Here is a 23,587-nt window from a genome sequence, read left to right on the forward strand (position 1 = left end):
CATGGCCGTAGCCATCCTCTCCTCTACGGTAGCCATCCTTTCCACGGAGGTTGCCATCCTTTCCGTGGTGTGATGCGTTCATGCACCAACGCCTCCACAAAGGCTCTGCTCATGTTAGTGATGGACTCCTCCATTCGCTCCACATTCACAGCGACCCTGGAGACAAAACCTGCCAAAGACTCCTGCACCTGTTCCTGGAGTTCCAGCACCGCTGTCCTTCTGGATGCACCCGGAGGCACAGGGTCGACATGCAGCGGAGCTGAGCTGGGAGCGTCCTGCGCCCTCCGACGAGGATTCTCCACTGCTGTCCCTGTCTCCACCATCTGCTGATGCTCACTTGTGAGCTGTGATACACCAGGTGACAACTCTACTCTATGTCCCGAAGGCCCCACCGAGGTGTGAGTGTCTGTGCTGGTGATGTGTGCGCTTAATTCTGCTGACACAGCGCCCTCAGAGGCTGCAGCTTCCTCTGAGGAGTCTGGAAGCTCAGGCTCTTCCTCCTGGACAGTGGGGATGGGGGCTCTCGATGGTCCTGTGGGGGAGTAAAGGAAAGAATTAGAGATGTGAGGTCAAGGTTACATGCACATTGAATAGTGCAGATGATCATAAGTCAATCTGTTAGAGCATCAGATTCATTATCAGTGACTCATGCAATGTCAATGAGAGAGATGCCAAACTAATCTGTCATCAGCTTGCTGTGATGCGCCTGCCTGTCCGTCCCCCACTTGGGAATCGTCCTCGATCCCGGCAATTTCAGGGCCGCCTCCTCCGAGGTGGTGAGCTGGGCTACTGAGGGTGGCCCTCCTCCTGTCCTCGCCCTTTCCTTCTTATTGTGGGCTCTCTTTTCCTGCAATGAGGGACACAAGTGGAGTTTGAGTGAGAATGAAGGAGTGAGTGTAGAGGTTCCATAGCATAGATGCTTAGAAGGAGACAAAGGGCCCTCCCTGTATATTGTAAGTTGTCATTGCATCACAGTGATAGAGAGTGTGAGGGCTGCATAGTCGAATAGTTAAGTGAATGTGACCATAGAGAGAGAGAGAATGGGTAAGGGTGCAGGGATGTAAGTGTCAAGTGCGATGTGGAGGAAGAGGTTGGCAAAGCAGAGTGCTGGTGAGGAGAGGCGATGGGGATCAGATTGAGGGTGAAGGGAAAGTCATACTCACTTTTTCAGTGCGCAGGTCATGAAACCTCTTCCTGCACTGCAGCCAGGTTCTGCGGAACATAGAGATGGCATTGACCTCCCTGGCCTCTTGCAGCCACACAGCTTTAGTTTGTTGTGGTGGCTTTTTTCTCCCTGAGGAAGTGAAGAGCACCTCCTTATTAGATCTTGCTCCCTCCACCAGAGCTTGGAGGGAGGGCTCATCAAATTGAGGTGCACACTTTTGCTTGCTGGTGGACATGGTCGGTAAATGAAGTCTTTCATACAATGTCCAAAGAGTTTCCAGTCTCCAGAAGAAGCAAGGCTGCTTGCAGGCCTTAAATTCAGAAGCACTGATGACGTCATCGGAGGCGACTTTCAGGATGGAAAGACTAATTGGGCCAGGGGTTCCCACACACTGGAAATCAATTGCCCAATTAGGGGAAACTCGCTCTTTTTCCCCACATCACACTGGAGTCGGGTTCAGGACTCTAAAAACACCTGACATGCCCCAGCTCGCCCACACTGGCAAAATCGAGCCCTAAGTGCCTCTCTCAGTCCTCTGTGCACCTTGTTTCTACTTTTTAATACTACATCTTGGTGCCCAACCCCTGCCAAATTAGTTTAAACCCTCCCCCACAGCACTTGTTAACCTGCCCGGAAGGATATTGGAACATAGACAAAAAGCTGAATTCCAGAGGTGATGTGATACCGACTGCCCTTGACATCAAAGCAGCATTTGACTGAGTGTGGCACCAAGGAGCCCTAGTAAAACTGAAGTCAATGCAGATTCGGGAAAAACTAGCCACTGGCTGCAGTCACACCTGTCACAAAGGAAGATGGTTTTGGTTGTTGGATGCCAATCATCTCAGGCCCAGGAGTTCCTCAGGGCAATATCCTAGGCCCAACCATGTTCAGCTGCCTCATCAATGACCTTCCCTCCATCATAAGATCAGAAATGGGGATGTTCGCTGATGATTGCACAGTGTTCAGTTCCATTCCCAATTCCTCATAATGAAGCAGTCCATGCCCACATTTTTTTTAATTTGTTCACAGGATGGGGGGCATCGCTGGCAAGGCCAGCATTTATTGCCCATCTCTAATTGCCTTTGAACAACTGAGTGGCTTGGCTAGGCCATTTCAGAGGGCAGTTAAGAGTCAACCACATGGAGTCACATATAGGCCAAACCAGGTAAGGACAGCAGCACATATAGGCCAAACCAGGTAAGGACAGCAGATTTCTTTCCCTGACGGACATTAGTGAATCAGATGGGTTTTTCCTGACAATCCGGTAGTTTCATGGTCACCATTACTGATAGTTCTTTTATTCAGGATATTAAGGGGAACAGATAGGGTAGATAGAGATAAACTATTTCTGCTGGTTGGGGATTCTAGGACTAGAGCATAGTCTAAAAATTAGAGACAGACCTTTCAGGAGTGAAATTAGGAAACACTTCTACACAAAGGGTGGTAGAAGTTTGGAACTCTCTTCCGCAAACATCAATTGATGCTAATTTTAAATCGGAGATTGATAACTTTTGTTAACCAAAGGTATTAAGGGATATGGGCCAAAGGTGGGTATATGGAGTTAGGTCGCAGATCAGCCATGATCTCATTGAAGGCGGAACAGGCTCGAGACGCTGAATGGCCTGCTCCTGTTCCTATGATTTATTAGAAACTATCTTATATTCATGGTAGCGAGTTCCATATTTTGACCACTTCCTAGGTAAAGAAGTTTCTCCCATTGCATTTGATGTGCCTCAATAATTCCGAGACTCGAAGTTAGCAGAACAAAAACAAGGCTTTTATTAACTTAGAAAGTAACACGTAAGAGAGAGAGATGTCTTCCTTCTGGAGACTGAGGCCAGACTGAAGCTAGCTTACAAACGGGGCCAGGTATGGGCGGAGCCCTACACATAGCACATTCCAGCACATTCCAGTATACAATACAGCACATTCCAGTACACAATACAATGAGGTCTGGGGGAAGGGAAATGACACTGAAACCGATCTCAGTCACAGGCAGTGGTGAATGGAATATTTCATCACATTCACCCCTTCTATAGATTTAGTCTGTTTGGGGGTTTGATAGTCCTCTGCGACCGACGTGGCTGTTGCGGTGCCGCGGGTGTCGGCTGGGTGTCCCCGGTAGCCTCCTGGGTCTCTGCCGGGGGTGCCGCCAGGATTGTTGGAGGGGTAGTTGGTGGGGGTGCCGTTGGTCGGTGTTCTTCCGGGGGTGATGAAAGAGTAGTGGGTGGGTAAGAGTTGCTGTGATCGTCGTTGCCGCTATTGCCGTGGTTGTTGTCGATGCCGGCTGGGGCGACGTCTTTTATGGACACGGTGTCCTCCCTTCTGTCAGCGTGCCGGACATATGCGTATTGGGGGTTGGCGTGGAGTAGGTGTACTGGCTCCACGAGAGGGTCCATCTTGTGGCCCCTCACATGCCTTCGCACGAGTACCGGACCTGGGGTGGAGAGCCATGACGGCATGGATACACCTGAGGTGGATTTCCGAGGAAAGACAAACATTCGTTCATGAGGCGTGGTATTAGTGGCCGTACACAATAGTGACCGTATCGAATGGAGCACATCCGAGAGGACTTCCTGCCAGCGGGAGATAGGGAGGCCCTTGGTCCTTAGAGCTAGAGTGACTGCTTTCCATACTGTCCCGTTCTCTCGCTCCACTTGGCCGTTACCCCGGGGGCTGTAGCTGGTGGTACGGCTCATGGCGATCCCCTTGGACAGCATGTACTGGCGTAGCTCTTCACTCATGAAGGACGCCCCCCTATCCGTATGGATGTAGCTCGGCATACCGAACAGGCAGAACAGGCTGTTGAGGCATTTAATGACCGTGGCGCTGGTCATGTCTGGGCAGGGGAAGGCGAATGGGAACCGGGAGTATTCGTCCACAATGTTCAGGAAGTAAACATTGCGGTTGACGGACGGGAGGGGGCCCTTGAAATCTAAGCTGAGCCGCTCAAAGGGCCGTGTAGCTTTGATTAAGTGGGCTCTATCTGGGCGGTAGAACCGAGGCTTGCACTCAGCGCAAGTGCGGCAGTTCCTGGTCAGGGACCGAACTTCCTCAATCGAGTAGGGTAAGTTACGGGACTTTATGAAGTGGAACAGCCGCGTGACCCCTGGGTGGCAGAGGTCGTTGTGGAGGGTCTGTAGCCGATCCCCGGTGGCGCTGGCACACATCCCTCGTGAGAGGGCGTCAGGGGATTCGTTAAGGGCCCCTGGCCGGTAAATGATGTCGTACTCGAAGGTGGAGAGCTCGATCCGCCACCTAAGAATCTTATCATTTTTAATCTTCCCCCTCTGTTTATTATTGAACATAAACGCTACCGACCGCTGGTCGGTAAGTAGGGTGAAGTGTTTGCCGGCTAGGTAGTGGCGCCAGTGGCGCACTGCCTCCACGATGGCTTGGGCTTCCTTTTCCACGGAGGAGTGTCTGATCTCGGGCCCTTGGAGGGTCCTCGAGAAGAAAGCTACGGGCCGCCCCGCCTGGTTAAGGGTGGCCGCCAAGGCGAAGTCAGACGCATCACTTTCCACTTGAAATGGAGTGTTCTCATCCACTGCCTGTAGCGTGGCCTGCTCAATATCCTGCTTAATGCTTTTGAAGGTGGCGTGGGCCTCAGCAGAGAGCGGGAAAGAGGATGCTTTCAAGAGGGGGCGGGCTTTGTCGGAGTAGTTGGGGACCCATTGGGAATAATAAGAAAATAACCCCAGGCACCTTTTCAGGGCTTTGGGAGTGTTGGGCAGGGGCAGCTCCCGTAGGGGGCGCAATCGGTCGGGGTCTGGCCCGATTTCCCCATTCTCCACCACGCTGCCTAGTATGCAGAGGCGCGTGGTGTTGTAAACGCACTTGTCCTCGTTGTAGGTGAGGTTGAGTTTTTGTGCGGTTTTCAGGAACCTCTCGAGGTTCGAGTCGTGATCCTGCTGGTTGTGACCGCAGATGGTGACGTTGTCGAGGTAGGGGAAGGTTGCCTGCAAGTGGTGGTCATCGACCATGCGGTCCATCTCCCTCTGGAAGACCGAGACCCCATTCGTCACCCCAAAGGGGACTCTGAGGAATTGGTAGAGGCGTCCGTTTGCCTCGAAGGCGGTATACGGGCGGTCCTCTGGTCTGATAGGGAGCTGGTGGTACGCTGACTTGAGGTCGATGGTGGAGAACACCCGGTATTGGGCGATTTGGTTCACCATTTCTGATATGCGGGGTAGAGGGTAGGCGTCTAGTAGGGTGTACCTGTTGATCGTTTGACTATAGTCGATCACCATCCGTTTCTTCTCGCTACCCCTTACCACTACCACTTGGGCGCGCCACGGGCTGTTGCTGCGTTCAATAATGCGCTCTTTCAGGAGCCTGTCTACCTCGGTCGCGATAAACCGCCTGTCCTCCCAGCTGTACCTCCTGCTTTTGGTCGCTATTGGCCGGCAGTTAGGGGTAAGGTTCGCGAATAGCGAAGGCGGCTTTACCTTCAGGGTAGCCAGACCGCACACTGTGAGGGGCGGCTGGGACCCACCGTACTTGAGCGTGATGCTTTGGTGGTTGCACTGGAAATCCAGGCCCAAGATCACGCTCGCACATAGGTTCTTCATGATTAATACTTTAAAATTATCATATACAGTTCCGTTAACGCACAATTGTACCGTGCAGTAACCCAGAATGGCCGATGTCTGGGTTTTATCAACCATAGAGATGGTACCCTGAGTAGGGACCACCTTTAGGGAGAGTTGTTGTGCCAGTTCTGGGTGGATAAAGCTCTCCGTGCTTCCACTGTCAATTAAGCATTTAACCCGGCACCCGTTTACCTCGATGTCCACCATTGATCTGGATAGCGGGTGCGGCCTGGTCTGGTCCACTGTGACCGATGCCACTGTAGGGCCCTGATCGATACAAGATGGCGTCCACGCTGTCTGCTCACAAGATGGCGGACCCCACGAGGTCGGGCAAGATGGCGTCCAAGATGGCCGCTCCCACGGCGCACACGCGGCGGTGGCGGGTTTTCCGGCGGTTGGTTTTCCGGCGGGGTTCCCTCTGCACACCTTCCCGAAGTGCCCCTTCTTACCGCACTTAAAGCAGGTGGTGCCTTTCGCTGGGCACAGGTTTCTGGTGGCTTTGGCTGCCCGCAGAAGTAGCAGTTGGGTCCCTGACGCGTCGCGGCTGTCGTAGGGCTTCTGGGGGGAGAGCGGGGCCCAGCCGGTGTCGGGCTGTCGGGCGGGGAAGATGCCTTCCAAGATGGCGGCGCCCTCGGTGCACACGTGGCAGCGTGGACGGCGCAGGCTGAAGAGTAGGCATCCGAGTTTCTCTGGGCCACATCCAGGGATCGCGTGGTGTCCGCAGCCTGTTTCAGGTCCAACCCCGTTTTTTCCAGCAGTCTTTGCCGGATGTAAGTGGAGCTGAGGCCTGTGATGAAGGCATCGCGAACAAGCTCGTCAGTGTACACTGCGGCTTTTACATCTCGGCACTTGCAGTCTTTGCCAAGCATTTTCAGGGTGCTTAGGAACTCCTCCACCGATTCCCCAGGTCGCTGTGCGCGGGTAGCGAGCAGGTGCCTAGCATACACCTCATTCGTAGGCTGCTGGTAATGTGCCTTTAAGATGTCGCAGGCGGCCAGGTACGTCTCGGCGTCTTGGATGAGGGGGTAAACCCGGTGGCTTACCCAATTCCGCAGAATTCCGAGTCTCATCCTCGCAGCATCCGTAGCGTCTTTGACGGCTGCGGAATTGTCCAGGAAGAATTCCATACACTCAAACCAGTGTCCGAAGCGTGCTGATGCGTCCGGAGCATGTTGATCCAAATCCAAATGTTCGGGTTTCAGGAGTTGATCCATAGTGTTGAAAAATAAGTTAATAAATTTGATGTGCCTCAATAATTCCGAGACTCAAAGTTAGCAGAACAAAAACAAGGCTTTTATTAACTTAGAAAGTAACACGTAAGAGAGAGAGATGTCTTCCTTCTGGAGACTGAGGCCAGACTGAAGCTAGCTTACAAACGGGGCCAGGTATGGGCGGAGCCCTACACACAGCACATTCCAGCACATTCCAGTATACAATACAGCACATTCCAGTACACAATACAATGAGGTCTGGGGGAAGGGAAATGACACTGAAACCGATCTCAGTCACAGGCAGTGATGAATGGAATATTTCATCACAGGATTTATTAGTGACTATCTTATATTTATGGCCCCTACTTCTGGTCCCTAGTTGTGGAAATATCTTATCTACGTCTACCCTATCAAACACTTTAATAATCTTAAAGCGCTCTACCAGGTCACCCCTCAATCTTCTCCTTACTAGAGAAAATAGCCCCAGCCTGTTCAATCTTTCCTGATAGGTATAGCCTCTTAGTTCTGGTACCATCCTAGTGAATGTTTTTTGCACCTTCTCCAGTACCTTTATGTCCTTTTTATAATATTGATACCATTCACAACTCCTCAGATAATGAAGCAGTCCATGCCCGCATACAACAAGACCTGGACGACGTTCAGGCTTGGGCTGATAAGCGGCAGGTAACATTCGCGCCACACAAGTGCCAGGCAATGACTGTCTCCAACAAGCGAGAGTCTAACCACCATCCCTTGACATTCAACGGCATTACCACTGCTGAATCCCCCACCGTCAACATCCTGGGGGGGGTCACCATTGACCAGAAACTTAACTGAGCCAGCCACATAAATAGTGTGGCAACAAGAGCAGGTCAGAGGCCAAGTATTCTGCGACGAGTGTCTCACCTTCTGACTCCCCAAAGCCTTGCCACCATCTACAAGGCACAAGTCGCTGGGTTAAAATCCTGGAACTCCCTCCCTAACAGCACTGTGGGAGTACCTTCACCACACGGACTGTAGCGGTTCAAGAAGGCAGCTCACCACCACCTTCTCAAGGGCAATTAGGGATGGGCAATAAATGCTGGTCTTGCCAGCGACACCCACATCCCATAAACGAATAAAAAAAAACTGCTCACAGTACTCCAAGTGTGGTCTAACCAAGGTTCTATGCAAGTTTAACATAACTTCTCTGTTTTTCCATTCTAGCCCTCTATAAATGAACCCCAGTGCTTGGTTAGCTTTTTTATTGCCTTATTAGCCTGCATTGCTACTTTTCTGTACCCCCAGATCCCTATGCACCTCTACCCCATTTAGGCACTTATTTTCCAAGGTGTATATGACCACCTTATTCTTCCTACCGAAGTGTACCACCTCACACTTAGCTATATTGAAGTTAATTTGCTAATTGCACGCTCATTCTGCAAGTTTATTAATGTGTTCTTGTATTTTGTCGCAGTCTTCATCTTTATTAACTATATCACCACCACCTTCTCAAGGGCAATTAGGGATTGGCAAGAAATGTTGGCCTTGCCAACGACACCCACATCCCATAAACGATTTTTTTTTTTAAATTTGGTGTGATCTGCAAATTCTGAAATTGTACTTCTGATTCCCAAGTCCAAATTGTTTATGTAAATATTGAACAACAGTGGTCCCAGCACCGATCCTTGTGGAACACCACTTCCCACCCTTTTGCCAGTCTGAGTAACACATGCTCCACTAAATTCTGAAGAGTTGAACACTTGTAGTTGGAGAAGAAATTGGCCCACTTGTGATCTATTCATTCAATGTCCTGGAACTTTGGCATTACTTCATGGAGCACACAAAATTGTGCTTCTCCGTACAATGTTTCTCCATCCAGTTCTGCTATATTTGCAGCCTTGGCACAGTTCACCAGGTCCTTAAATGTGAATTGAGTGCAAAGACCAAATACTGTGAAGTGTTTCAGAGGTCTTGTATGGAAGGGGAACCATTTCTCCCGTAAGTTAATGCTTCTCTCGTACACCTTTAATGCATCAGATTTAAATGCAGTTTGAAGAGTGATTGACAATTTCTTCAAATTCTGGTTCACTTTGAAAATAAGTTGTTTCGCAGCCTGTTCATCAAATTAGCTCTCAGATTTTCTATCACACTGTATAAGTCTATGGCCTGAATTACATCACTTTCAAGCACTTTGATTGCAGTGTGAAAAACATTCATATACCTGTGCACAAAGTAAAAATAGCAGTCAGAAAGAGACAGGTCTTCGTCACTTATCAGCTAATGTCCTTGGTCAGCGATGAAGTTCCATATCAGTGCATGAGTATTATCTTGCCTTTGTGAAATGAAGTGCACTTTCACGGCTATCCAGCATTTCAAAATCTCAGCTGGAAATGTGACAGTCACCTCACTGGAGAAGGTCGCAGAAGATCACGGTATTCTTCCTCCACAAATTCAAAACATTCCTGAAGTTCCTTCACCTTCTTAACAGAGTTTGAAAGCTCATTATAAATCTTGCTGCCAAACTCTCTACATCGTACTTCATCAGCTTACATCTATGCTTGGCTGTGTTAGGGAATACTTGAGCACTGCAGTTTGCTCGCAGTAAGTTAAGTTGTGATACTTTTAAGTTCAAAAATACAGAATGATTTTCTCATAATTAACTGACGCATTGTCAGCCAGAAAGGACACTGGCATAGAAATTGGATAAGGCGCGATAACGGGTGATGCAAAATTCGTGCTGCCTGCTTATTAACATGATTGGAGTGCAGATCTCAGCGCTAAACATGCTGCCGATTGGATTAGCACTCAATGGGGGAGGGGGGGAGGCTGCGGGTGCAGTCCAATGGCCAATAAAGTTTGGCCTAGTAGGTTCTCTCCACTACTTAAAGGGTAGGTAAAGGGGAGGTGCTTTGTTGCAGAAGCACGTCATTGACAGTCTGGAGAAACAATGGATCAACAACCAAGAGAACAAGCTAGACGATTTTCAGATGCTGCACTGAAGGCCTTGGTCCTGGGAGTCCAACGAAGGTGGGCTGTCCTTTACCGGTAGGGAGGCAAGAGGCCATCCAAGGTCATTTGTAGAAGGTTATGGGAAGAGATTGAACAATCATGTCATGGCCACCAGTGTTGTCCCAAGGACCTGGATCCAGTGCCGCAAAAAGTATAATGACCTCACATGGCTGGTCACGGTGAGTGAAGGCTTCAGCAAATGCCATATCCATCATCTGCATCACAAGTCTCACACACTGCTCAATGCACCATACCACCATCACTCACCTACCAACAATCATCACTCATTCCTCACAATCATAGCTTCACTTCACCTTCACACACTTAAGACTGCTGCAACTCACACCCACATCTCACGTCGGCGGGAAATCAGCGGCAGCAGCGGGGCTATAAAAGTCCCAGAGACCCAGGTAAGGCCTCAGTGCGTCGGCGGGAACTCAGCGGCAGCAGCGGGGCTATAAAAGTCCCAGAGACCAGGTAAGGCCTCAGGGTGTCGGCGGGAACTCAGCGTCAGCAGCGGGGCTATAAAAGTCCCAGAGACCCAGGTAAGGCCTCAGTGTGTCGGCGGGAACTCAGCGGCAGCAGCGGGGCTATAAAAGTCCCAGAGACCCAGGTAAGGCCTCAGTGTGTCGGCGGGAACTCAGCGGCAGCAGCGGGGCTATAAAAGTCCCAGAGACCAGGTAAGGCCTCAGGGTGTCGGCGGGAACTCAGCGTCAGCAGCGGGGCTATAAAAGTCCCAGAGACCAGGTAAGGCCTCAGTGTGTCGGCGGGAACTCAGCGGCAGCAGCGGGGCTATAAAAGTCCCAGAGACCAGGTAAGGCCTCAGTGTGTCGGCGGGAACTCAGCGGCAGCAGCGGGGCTATAAAAGTCCCAGAGACCAGGTAAGGCCTCAGTGCGTCGGCGGGTGTTTCAGCGGCAGCAGCGGGGCTATAAAAGTCCCAGAGACCAGGTAAGGCCTCAGTGCGTTGGCGGGAATTCAGCAGCAGCAGCGGGGCTATAAAAGTCCCAGAGACCAGGTAAGGTTTACCAATCTCCAGTCTGGGAACTCAGAGGGAAGGAGAGAGGTAAAAAGTAATCCAAGTGTGACGTCACCAGAAAGCGGGTAAGTGATTGGTTGGTAAGTATTTCTCCCTTTTTAAGCTTAAATCTCTTTGGTTTATAGTTTCTAAGGTGTGATATTCACCATCTAGAATCGGGGCAGAGGGTATTTAAGAATAATATTAATAAATTTAATTAATTACATAGAATGGGAGATCAGGTGATGTGTTGCTGCTGCAATATGTGGGAGCTGGTGGACACCATTGATGCTCACGGTGATCACATTTGCAGTAAGTGTTGGCTGCTCGAGGAATTCCAGCTCCGTGTTGAAGAGCTGGAGTCCGAGCTTCAAACACTGAGACACATCAGGGAGGGGGAGAGTTACCTGGACTCTGTGTATCACGAGGTATTCACACCAATTAGATTAATTAATTCAGATGTAGTCCGTGGCCAGGGTCAGGATGGTGTCACTAGAAGTGAGGCAGGTACGGGGATCCAGGAGGTAGTGTTGGAGGAGCCGCAGCTATTACACTTGTCCAACAGGTTCGAGGCTCTTACTCCCTGTGAGGATGGGAACAGGGACTGTGGGGAGGATGAGCAACCTGGCCACAGCACCGTGGAGCAGGGGGCAATTCAAGTGGGGGGAGTTAAAAGAAATGTTGTAGTGGTAGGGGATAGTATCGTTAGGGGGATAGATAGAGTTCTTTGCAGCCGAGAGCGAGAGTCCCGAAAGCTGTGTTGCCTGCCCGGTGCCAGGGTTAAGGACATCTCCTCTGGACTGGAGAGAAACTTGGAGTGGGAGGGGGAGGATCCAGTTGTCGTGGTCCATGTTGGTACCAACGACATAGATAGGACAAGGAAGGAGGTTCTGCTGAAGGAGTTTGAGCAGCTAGGGGCCAAATTAAAAAGCAGAACCACAAGGGTAATAATCTCTGGATTATTACCTGAGCCACGAGCGAATTTGGCTAGGACAAATAAAATTAGAGAGTTAAATGCGTGGCTCAAAGACTGGTGTGGGAGAAATGGGTTTTGCTTCCTGGGACACTGGCACCAGTACTGGGGCAGGAGGGAGCTGTTCCGTTGGGACGGGCTTCACTTGGCCAGTGCTGGGACTAGAGTCCTGGCGGATCATATAACTAGGGCTGTAGAGAGGGCTTTAAACTAACTAGTGGAGGGGAGGTTCCTAGAGAGCAAATAATAAAAATGACAACAGAGAAGGTCATAGACTTAGGTAGCAGTGGGGAAATTAAAAACCAGAGCATGTCAGGAAGGGGCAGAAGGTATGGAGTAAACGGTAAAGTAATAAAAAGGGCAAAAGCAGGAACTAAGTGTCACAAAACATATTTGAAAGTTCTCTATCTGAATGCACGTAGCATTCGTAACAAAATAGACGAGTTAATGGCACAAATAACTACATATGGGTATGATCTTGTGGCCATTACAGAAACATGGCTGCAGGGTGACAATGCCTGGGAATTAAACATACCAGGTTATTTAACGATCAGGAAGGACAGGCAGGAAGGAAGGGGAGGTGGGGTGGCTATGTTAATAAAGGAAGGAATCACTGTAATACAGAGAAATGATATTGGGTCAAAAGATCAGGATAATGAAAGAGTTTGGGTGGAGGTAAGGAATAATAAGGGGAAAAAAACACTAGTGGGCGTAGTCTATAGGCCTCCGAACAGTGGCAACTCTGTTGGACGGAGTATCAATCAGGAAATAGTTGAGGCTTGTAATAAGGGAACATCTATAATTATGGGGGATTTTAACTATCATATTAATTGGACAAATCAAATTGGGCAGGGCTGCCTTGAGGATGAGTTCATTGAGTGTATTAGGGATGGGTTTCTTGAGCAGTATGTAACTGAACCGACCAGGGGGCAAGCAACCTTAGATCTGGTCCTGTGTAACGAGACAGGATTAATTAAAAATGTCCTAGTAAAGGATCCCCTTGGAATGAGTGACCATAACATGGTTGAATTCCATATTCAATTAGAGGGTGAGAAGGTTGGATCTCAAACAAGCATGCTAAGCTTGAATAAAGGAGACTATGAAGGTATGAGAGCGGAATTGAGTAGAGTGGATTGGGAAAATAGTGTAAAGGGTAAGACGATACATGATCAGTGGTGTACATTTAAGGAGTTATTTTACAACTTCCAAAAAATATATATTCCACTGAGAAGAAAAGGGTGTAAAAGAAAAGACAGCCATCCGTGGCTAAGTAAAGAAATTAAGGATAGTATTCGACTAAAAACAAGGGCATATAAGGTAGCCAAATCTAGTGGGAGGATAGAGGATTGGGGAAACTTTAAAAGACAACAAAAAATAACAAAAAGATTGATTAAGAAAGGGAAGATAGATTATGAAAGTAAATTAGCAAAAAATATAAAAACAGATAGTAAGAGTTTTTATAGTTATATAAAAAGAAAAAGGGTGGCTAAAGTAAATGTTGGTCCCTTAGAGGATGAGACCAGGAAATTAATGGTGGGAAATATGGAGATGGCAAAAACACTGAATGAATATTTTATATCAGTCTTTACAGTAGAAGACACTAAGAATATCCCAACACTGGACAAACAGGGGGCTAAAGGGGGGGGAGGAGCTAAACACGATCAAAATCACTAAGGAAGTGGTACTTGGTAAAATAATGGGACTCAAGGCGGATAAATCACCTGGGCCTGATGGCTTACATCCTAGGGTCTTGAGGGAAGTGGCGGTAGGGATTGTGGATGCATTGGTAATAATTTTCCAAAACTCCCTCGACTCGGCAAAGGTCCCGGCAGACTGGAAAACTGCTAATGTAACACCCTTATTTAAAAAGGGCAGTAGACAGAAGGCTGGAAACTATAGACCGGTTAGCCCAACATCTGTGGTAGGTAAAATTTTGGAGTCCATTATTAAGGAGACAGTAACAGGACATTTGGATAATCATAATTTAATAGGACAAAGTCAGCATGGTTTTATGAAGGGGAAGTCATGTTTGACAAATTTGCTGGAGTTCTTTGAGGAAGTAACATATAGGGTGGATAAAGGGGAACCAGTGGACGTAGTGTATTTAGACTTCCAAAAGGCATTTGACAAGGTGCCACACAAAAGATTATTGCTTAAGATAAAAAATCACAGGATTGGGGGTAATATTCTGGCATGGATAGAGGATTGGCTATCTAACAGAAGGCAGAGAGTTGGGATAAATGGTTCATTCTCAGACTGGCAATCAGTAACTAGTGGTGTTCCGCAGGGGTCAGTGCTGGGTCCCCAACTCTTTACAATCTATATTAACGATTTGGAGAAGGGGACCGAGTGTAACATATCAAAGTTTGCAGATGATACTAAGATGGGAGGGAAAGTAGTGAGTGAGGAGGACATAAAAAACCTGCAAGGGGACATAGACAGGCTAAGTAAGTGGGCAGAGATTTGGCAGATGGAATACAATACTGGAAAGTGTGAGGTTATGCACTTTGGCAGGAAAAATCGTAGAGCAAGTTATTATCTTAATGGCAAGAAACTGGAAAGTATTGAAGTACAAAGGGATCTGGGGGTCCTGGTGCACGAAACTCAAAAGGTTAGTATGCAGGTGCAGCAAGTGATTAAGAAGGCCAATGGAATGTTGGCTTTCATTGCTAGGGGGATAGAATATAAAAATAGGGAGGTATTGCTTCAGTTGTACAAGGTATTGGTGAGACCGCACCTGGAATACTGCGTACAGTTTTGGTGTCCATACTTAAGAAAAGACATAGTTGCTCTCGAGTCAGTACAAAGAAGGTTCACTCGGTTAATCCCGGGGATGAGGGGATGGACATATGAGGAGTGGTTGAGTAGATTGGGACTCTACTCATTGGAGTTCAGAAGAATGAGAGGCGATCTTATTGAAACATATAAGATTGTGAAGGGGTTGGATCGGGTGGATGCGGGGAGGATGTTCCCGATGATGGGTGAAACTAGAACTAGGGGGCATAGTCTTAGAATAAGGGGCTGCTCTTTCAAAACTGAGATGAGGAGGAACTACTTCACTCAGAGGGTGGTAGGTCCATGGAATATGCTGCCCCAAAAAGCTGTAGAAGCTACATCATTACATAAATTTAAAACAGAAGTAGACAGTTTCCTAGAAGTAAAGGGAATTAAGGGTTACGGGGAGCGGGCAGGAATTTGGACATGAGTCTAGGTTCGGATTGGTCATGGCCCTGTGGGTAGCGGAGCAGGCCCAGGGGCCGTGTAGCCTGATCCTGCTCCTATTTCGTGTGTCTAATTCTGTTAGATTCAGGAGATGGTTCTGTGATAGTGGATTGGCGGTTAGGATCAGATCAGCCATGATCTTATTGAATGGCGGAGCAGGCTCGAGGGGCCAATTGGCCTACTCCTGCTCCTATTTCTTATGTTCTTATGTTCTTATGTTCACACCCTGCACACAATGACAGCTATTCAACCATGGCAGGCATGTCTACCAAACACAGTGCACCACACTCACTGACACACTTCCCTTTCTCTTGCAAGCCAAGATGGCACACAACAGGAGAGAGCAACAACAGATGGGAGGTGGCCAAGCCGCAATTGAGAACCGGACGGATCTTGAGGAATCTGTCCTTGAAATCATTGGAGGGGCAGTGACAGAGTCCGTGGCCAGCGGAGAAGTTGAAAGCATTGCTGATGATGATGGCATGGTCATAACTAATCCTGCTTCTCACATCCCACTTTCCCCTCATTCTACAATCTCTTCTCACTGACAAGTTGCTAATGATCTATGCATGGATATCTTGCTTTCCCCCACTCCCCTCACCACAACCCAACCATTGTGCCTTTCTGCTTTCAGATACCCAAGAAGTGCTCCTAGCACAGCCTGTTCTTCATCATCAGCAAATTGACGGAGGAGACGAAGAAGACAAACAGACACCGGCACTGCATTTGACACTTGCAGGCACCAGCTCATAAAACGGCACTGTGCGGAATGTAGAGGGTAGTATGGAGGCGGGATCTGCACATGGTGAGGCACCGGGCACAATTGCGCTGCAGCAAGGCCAGGGAGAAAGGGTAGCTCGGGTGCCAGCTCCCCGGAGGCCGAGTTTATGCACGAGTTCTGTTCTACAGGACTCAGATGATGGCCTCAAAGGGTTGGCCTTCAGAAGAAGGGTGATGGACATGCACATGGAAATGCTAGGTGCAATGGCAAGCCTGCCAAAGAGCCTTTTGTCAATGTCAAGGATCATGGAGGAGTCCGGCTCCAACATTGGATGGGGTTTTCCGCAGAGCTTAGGATGGAACTGAGGGACAGCTCCAAGAGCGATCTTGTGGACCCACAGTTGATGCTGGATGTGATGGGTGATCTTGCAGCTTCCATTGCAGTACTGGCGGAAGCGACCTGACATCTCACTGCTGCAGTGGAAGTGCAGACTGCTCTCCTGCATGCTTAGCTTGCAGCCATGCAAGTTCAGACTCCTGGCATCATCACTGGGTTTACGAGAGTCGAAAAGGACTTGCAGGGTGTTGCAGCTGGCCAGCAATCTGTCCAACAGACTGCTAGGAATGCTGAAGCGCCGCCCCGGAGGAGTGGCAGTGGCTCAGTGGGGCAAGAAGCTGCTGTCCTCTATCAGGATGACAGCATTCCTACTCCCACCACTGCCACTCCGCCATTGCCCTTGCCGCTGCCTATCAGCCAGCCAGCCCAGACTGCTGCCGCCCATGCCGAGGTGGCGCAGTCTACAGCCAAGCCTTCTAGGTCCACAGCTGGTCGAGGTCGTCCTGCAAGGCCATCTGTAGTCTCCCCCACTGAAAGTCAGCAGCCTTCCACCAGCCATGCTGCAGCCACAGGGGGAGCACTGCGTAGCAGCACTGAAGTTGATAAAGGAACATAACAGACAGACACTAAGAGAATGCACAAGGGTGAATTGTTGAGATTGTCATTTCGATTGGATTTAGATAATTTTATGAATTTTGTTTGGAATGTGTGTTTTGTGGAGGCTCTCATTTCAGCTTTGTGCCCAGGAGGATGCTGTGATGTTCTGCGACAGAGGGGGACATGATGGGGAAGTGGTGAGCAATGGAGAAATGCTAGCTATGTCTCCTGCTGCAGACTGGAAGAATCCGCTGGTAAAGCAATTGAGGACCATGGTGACCTAGACTGCTACTGGGAGAGCCATCGTCGCCCTGCACTGAGGGTGTAGGTCTGGTGGTTGCAGGATGTGGCAGAGTCCTGTGACCACCTTCTTGGTGAAGCGGAGCCTCCTAATGCATAGGATTACATAGGAAATACGGCACAGAAACAGGCCATTTGGCCCAACCAGTCCATGTTCCACTCGAGCCTCCTTCCGTCTTTCCTCATCTAAATCTATCAGCGTAAGCCTCAGTTCCCTCATATACTTGTCCAGCCTCCCCTTAAATGCATCTATACTATTCGCTTCAACCACTTCCCGTGGTAGCGAGTTCCACATTCTCACCACTCTTTGGGTAAAGAAGTTTCTTCTGAATTCCCTATTGGATTTCTTGGTGACTATCTTATATTGATGGCCTCTAGTTATGCTCTTCCCCACAAGTGGAAACATTCTCTCTGTATCCATTCTATCAAAAGCTTTCATAATTTTAAAGACCTCTATTAGGTCACCCCTCAGCCTTCTTTTTTCAAGAGTAAAGAGACCCAGCCTGTTCATCCTTTTCTGATATGCATACCCTTGCATTTCTGGTATCATCCTTGTAAATCTTCTCTGCACCCTCTCCAGTGCCTCTATATCCTTTTTATAATATGCCGACCAGAACTGCACGCAGTACTCTAAGAGTGGTCGATTTAGGTTTAGCATAACTTCCCTAATTTTCAATTCTATCCCTCCAGAAATAAACCCTAGTGTTTGGTTTGCTTTTTTTATGGCCTTGCTAACCTGTGGCGGAACTTATAGTGATTTGTGTATTTGTACTCCAAGATCCCTTTTTTCCTCTACCCCACCTAGACTCGCATCCTCCAAGTGATAAGTGACCTCCCTATTCTTCGTACCAAAATGTAATACCTCACATTTATCTGTGTTGAACTTCATTTGCCAATTATTTGCCCATTCTGCAAGTTTATTAATGTCCTCCTGTAATTTGTTGCAGTCCTCCTCAGTATTGACTATTCCCCCCAATTTGGTATCAACCGCAAATTTAGAAATTGTGTTTCTGATTCCAATATCTAAATCATTAATGTAAATTGTGAACAACAGTGGTCCCAGATCCTTGTGGAACACCACCACCCACCTTCTGCCACTGTGAATAGCTCCCCTTTACTCCCACTCTCTGCTTTCTGTCTTGAAGCCAGCTAGCAATCTATTCTGCTACTTGTCCCCGACTCCGCATTCTCTGACCTTATTCATTAGTCTATTATGGGGTACCTTATTGAAGGCCTTTTGAAAATCTAGATAAATTACATCTACTGCATTACCATTGTCTACTCGCTCTGTTACCTCTTCAAAAAATTCAGTAAGGTTGGTCAAGCAAGATTTTCCCTTTTGAAATCCATACTGACTATTCATTATTATACTTTTCAATTCTAGATGTTCTTCTATTTTCTCCTTTAGTAGGGATTCCATTATTTGTCCTACCACCGATATTAAGCTGACTGGTCTATAATTCCCTGGACATGTTCTATCTCCCTTCTTAAATATAGGTATTACATTAGCTATCCACCAGTCCGCTGGCACTACACCTTTTTCTAACAAATTATTAAATATGTGTAGTAATGTCTCTGCTATCTCTTCCCTAGATTCTTTTAAAATGTGGGGATGCAATCTGGACCAAGGGTTTTATCCTCTTTGAGTTTGATTAGTTTGTTTAATATATCCCCTTTTTTATTTTAAATGCACTTATCTCATTACTAATCTCGTCATCCAATGCCATGTCCACCTGTTCTGTCTCCCTGGTAAATACTGAAGTGAATTAATATTTCTGCCCTCTCCCTATCATTACCTGTGGTATTGTCCTGTCTATCCCTTAATGGCCCTATTCCCATACCAACCTTTCTCTTTTTATTGATGTGCCTGTAAAATATTTTACTATTTTGTTTTATGTTCCTTGAAAATTTAATTTCATAGTTCCTCTTTGCCTTCCTAATTGTTTTTTTGACTTCTCTCCTAATCCCTTCATATTCTCTCTTATCATGCACTCTTCTCTTGTCTATGTACATAATGTATGCCTCTTTCCTTAACCTCAATTGTTCCCTTACGTCTTTATTCATCCATAGAGTCTCATTAGTGTTTAGTTTGTTCTTTCCTTTTAGCGGAATATATTTTTCCTGCACTCTGCTGAACACCATTTTAAATGTTTCCCATTGTCATTCTACATCATTATTTGCCAATACTGTTGCCCATTTTATCTTCCCAAGTTCTATTCTCAGCCCCTCAAAATCAGCTTTTCTCTAATGTAGTCACCTGTTTTTTGTCATAATGATGTCCTTCTCTATTATCATCTTAAAGCATATTATATTATGGTCACTATTGCCTATATGTTCCCCTATTTTACTTCTCTTATCTGCTGCTCCTGGGTTACGTGGAGGTAAAAGAAGTGCTCTCGGAAGACCCTAGGTTGGTAAGGCCTCCTGCTGAGAGCCCTCCTGGCCCTACTCCTCCTCCCTCTGCGCGCATCTTCTTCGCTGCCTCCGCTCCATCTCCCAAAGATACTCGAGTGCGAGGGGGACTGCAAGTAGAGCCCCTATGACTGTGAGCAAGTGGTGTGAGCAGAAGCCTTTAAATGAGAATCAAGGCGTTCTCCACTTGCACCAACACTCCCTGTGACCTCAGCAACTTTAAACAAGTTTAGAAAGCTCCAAGACTTGCAGAAACTTAGACAGACCCAGTAGAAGTGAAAAAGCATGTCAGCTGTAAGTTGTTGCTGATGATCCATTTAAATAGCACTGTTGGAGACTCCTTCCTGCTACTGAATGCTTCGTCAGCTGGTCATAATTATGAGAGGGAGGTAAGTGGAGCAGCGACGTCGAAAATGGCAGATCGTGCGTCAAATTAGTGTTGTCACGATCTGCCTCATTTCCATTTCTGCAGCGAGCGTGGGACTCACCGGAAGCGGGCGCAAGTGAGATGGCTGCCAATTTTTCTTTATAACGGGCCTTAATGGCCACGTTAAACCCCTGAATTTCTAGGCCACTATGTTTACTACCTTCAAGGCATTGCCATCCAAAATGTGCATATTTTGTTGCTGATAGCATTGGCTGTTTCTGTAGTGTCCGTGTGTTGATAAAGACACTGAAGACAGGAGTTGGTTCATAGGTGTTTACTAAGCAAATTCTGGGGGGGTTTCTAACGGATATACACAATATACAGGCTTATATAGCCCTAGTGGCCATTACCGGCATTACAGCACACCTGGGGCTCTTAAAGGCACATACACTACAATTCCTCCCCTTTTAGCTAACCAGTACATCATATTTTAAGTAATTATTAATTACATGTTATAAGAAAAATAATATACACGTTGCTGTAGTTAATTAATTATAAGTCAGTCTCTCAGGAGGCTTCCTGACTCGGTCCGGATAACGCCTCGGGGGTGTAGTAGTTTCTGGTGGTGTAGTAGGTTCTTTTGGCAAGGCTGATTCGGCTTGAATGCCAGTGTCGGGTTCATCGGGTTCCAGTATCACCGGATCGGAGGTAGATATGGGTATCTCTACTTCATCGTTAGACGTATAGAGTTGTGGTGTAGGTTGTCCCTTTTCGGATGACTTTATGATTTGGTCAGCATGGCGCCTTATGATGCTTTCTCCGATGTCCACGGTATACATCAGTGGTCCTAGTCGTGTGCAGATAGTTCCAGGCTGCCATTTCTCGGTACGGTAGTCCCGGGCCAAAACTTGTTGACCTATCTGGAAGGTTCTAGTTGGCCTTTCATTCATGCCTTGAAACTGCCGGTTCTCCACGTCCCTTCTGATGTTGGGTTTGTCCAAATCCAGCCGGCATCTTAGGTTTCTATTGAAGAACATCATGGCGGGAGTTTGGTTGGTAACCATATGTGTTGCATTCCTGTATGCGAATAAGAAGTTATCCACCTTGTGCTGAAGTTTTATGTCTTCATTACCCATGGCCTTTATGGCCTTCTTGAAGGTCTGGACAAACCTTTCAGCCAATCCATTGGTGGCGGGATGGTATGGGGCGGACGTGTAGTGCTTAACCCCATTGTTTTTTAAGAACTTTCTGAATTCTTCGGACACAAATTGCGGTCCATTATCAGAACATATCTGTTCCAGCAGCCCATTCCTGGCAAATATGGTCCTTAATACTGTGATGGTTTTTTCCGTGGTGGTGGAGGACATCTTTATTACCTCCGGCCACTTGGAGTGTGCATCAACCGCGATTAAGAACATTGAGTCCATAAATGGACCAGCAAAGTCGATGTGCACCCTTTGCCAGGGAGATGAGGGCCACTCCCATGGATGTAGAGGGGCTTGTGGTGGAGTGTTTTGGACCTTCTGGCATCCTAGGCAGCTCTTGGTCATTTCTTCGATGTCTCCATCAATACCTAGCCACCATACAAACGCCCTAGCTAGGTTCTTCATTTTCACTCCACCCAGATGCCCCTCGTGAAGCTCCTTTAGCACTTTATCCTGGAGTTTGGGTGGAATCACCACTCTGGATCCACACATCAAGGTTCCTCGGCACACTGACAGCTGTTCTCTTCTTTGCGAGAATGCTGGCAACAGTGGTTCGCCATGTGCTGGCCATCCCTTCACTGTTAAATCGTAGACCCGTGAGAGAGTCGGGTCATTTCTCGTCTCCCTTTCAATGGCAGAATTTGTTACTGGTAGACATTCCACTATGGTTGAGTGGAACATCTCTACTGGGTCTAATGTAGGTGCCTCTTCTACCGTTGGCAACGGTAGGCGCAATAAACCGTCAGCATTCCCATGCTGTTTTGATCCTTTGTATTCTATGTTGTATTGGTGTGCCCCTAGAAAAAGGGACCACCTCTGTAGCCTTTGCGCTGTCATAATGGGAACACCCTTTTTAGGGTTGAATATGGAGATGAGGGTTTGATGGTCAGTCAACAAGGTAAATTTTTGTCCGTGTAGGTAATGGTTGAATTTCTTCACTCCCCATACCAGGCTGAGTGCTTCCCTGTCGATTTGGGCATAGTTACGCTCAGCTGAGTTTAATGAGCGTGACGCAAAAGCTATCGGCCGTTCTGAGCCATCAGGGAATTTATGGGATAATATTGCTCCTATGCCGTAAGGGGATGCATCGCACGCCAGTCTGATTGGCAGTGATGGGTTGTAATGAGCCAAAACTTCTTCGGATGTGATTAAGTCTTTGCATTTATGGAAGGCACGTTTACAGTCTTCGTTCCATTTCCAAATCACTCCTGTTTGTAGAAGTTCATTAAGAGGGTGTAGAAGAGTTGATAAGTTCGGTAAAAATTTATGATAGTAATTTATTAATCCCAGGAACGACCTTAATTGTGAAACATTTTCAGGTGCTGGGGCTTTTATGACCGCTTCAATTTTTTCAGGTGACTTATGCAACCCTTCCTTATTAATTATGTGGCCACAATATGATATCTGATTTTGGAAAAATTCGCACTTGGGGCGATTTGCTCGTAGGCCCTGTTCTTTCAGCCTAGTGAGCACCTGCTCCAAATTGGCAAGGTGCTCGTTGTCGTTTTCTCCTGTTAGAAGGATGTCGTCTAAGTAGCATTGAGTCCCCAGAATCCCTTGCAGGACTTGCTCCATAGCTCTTTGCCAGAAAGCTGGAGCTGATGCTACTCCAAAAACCAGTCGATTGTACTGGTACAGGCCTTTGTGTGTGTTTATCGTGAGATACTTTTTAGAGGCCTCCTCAACCTCCATCTGTAGATATGCCTGTGCCAAGTCAATTTTGGTGAAACGTTTCCCTCCGGATAGTGAGGCGAAAATATCTTCTATCCTCGGAAGAGGATACTGTACTGTGTGAAGGACCGGGCTTACAGTCACCTTGAAGTCTCCACAGATGCGAATTTTTCTCTGTTCTTCAGATTTATCATTATTCAATGCTTTTTTCATGACTGGAACGATGGGTGTTGCCCACTCGCTCCAATCTATTTTGGATAATACGCCTGCCTTTTCCAAATTCTCCAGCTCTGCCTCGACTGCTGGACGAATTGCGTATGGCACCGGTCTTGCCTTAAAAAATTTGGGAATTGCTGCATCTTCCACTTTTATTGAGGCGGTGATGCCTTTCAAGGTTCCTAGTTTCTCTTGAAACACTTCTTTGGCGTTGGCCAAGATGCCTTTTAATCGTTCAGGTATGATGTCATCATTGTTTATTTTCTTACTGGTCACCCTCAGTGCCTGGATGGAGTGCCAGTCTAAACGTATCTTTCTGATCCATTCACGTCCCAACAATGGTGGACCACCATCTTGTAGAATGTATAAATACAACTTTCGTATTTCTTTGCCATTGTATACAACAGGCACCCTTATTTTTCCTTTGGGGTATACTTTCTGCCCCGTATATGTTTTTAAGATAATGGATGTGTCTTTTAGAGGTATATTCGAAAATAGCCTCTCGTAATCCCGGCGATTTATTACGGTTAGAGCTGATCCTGTATCTAGCTCCATTTTAACAGGGGACCCTGCTATCGTGAGGGTAACCCAA

General features: G+C 47.5%; 1 protein-coding gene and 1 pseudogene across 1 annotated transcript in view; one reads left to right on the top strand and one right to left on the bottom strand.

The window, feature by feature from the left end:
* The window catches only part of agbl4 (AGBL carboxypeptidase 4), a 608,965-nt gene that overhangs the window by 87,020 nt on the left and 498,358 nt on the right, over positions 1–23,587 (bottom strand). The gene's annotated exons all lie outside the window — the stretch shown is intronic.
* On the top strand, positions 9,898–16,843 carry LOC147122130 (uncharacterized; annotated as a pseudogene).

This window comes from Somniosus microcephalus, chromosome 3 (assembly GCF_052327205.1).
Source record: "Somniosus microcephalus isolate GS21.2 chromosome 3, FLI_Smic_1.0, whole genome shotgun sequence".
NCBI classification, from domain to species: Eukaryota; Metazoa; Chordata; class Chondrichthyes; order Squaliformes; family Somniosidae; genus Somniosus; species Somniosus microcephalus.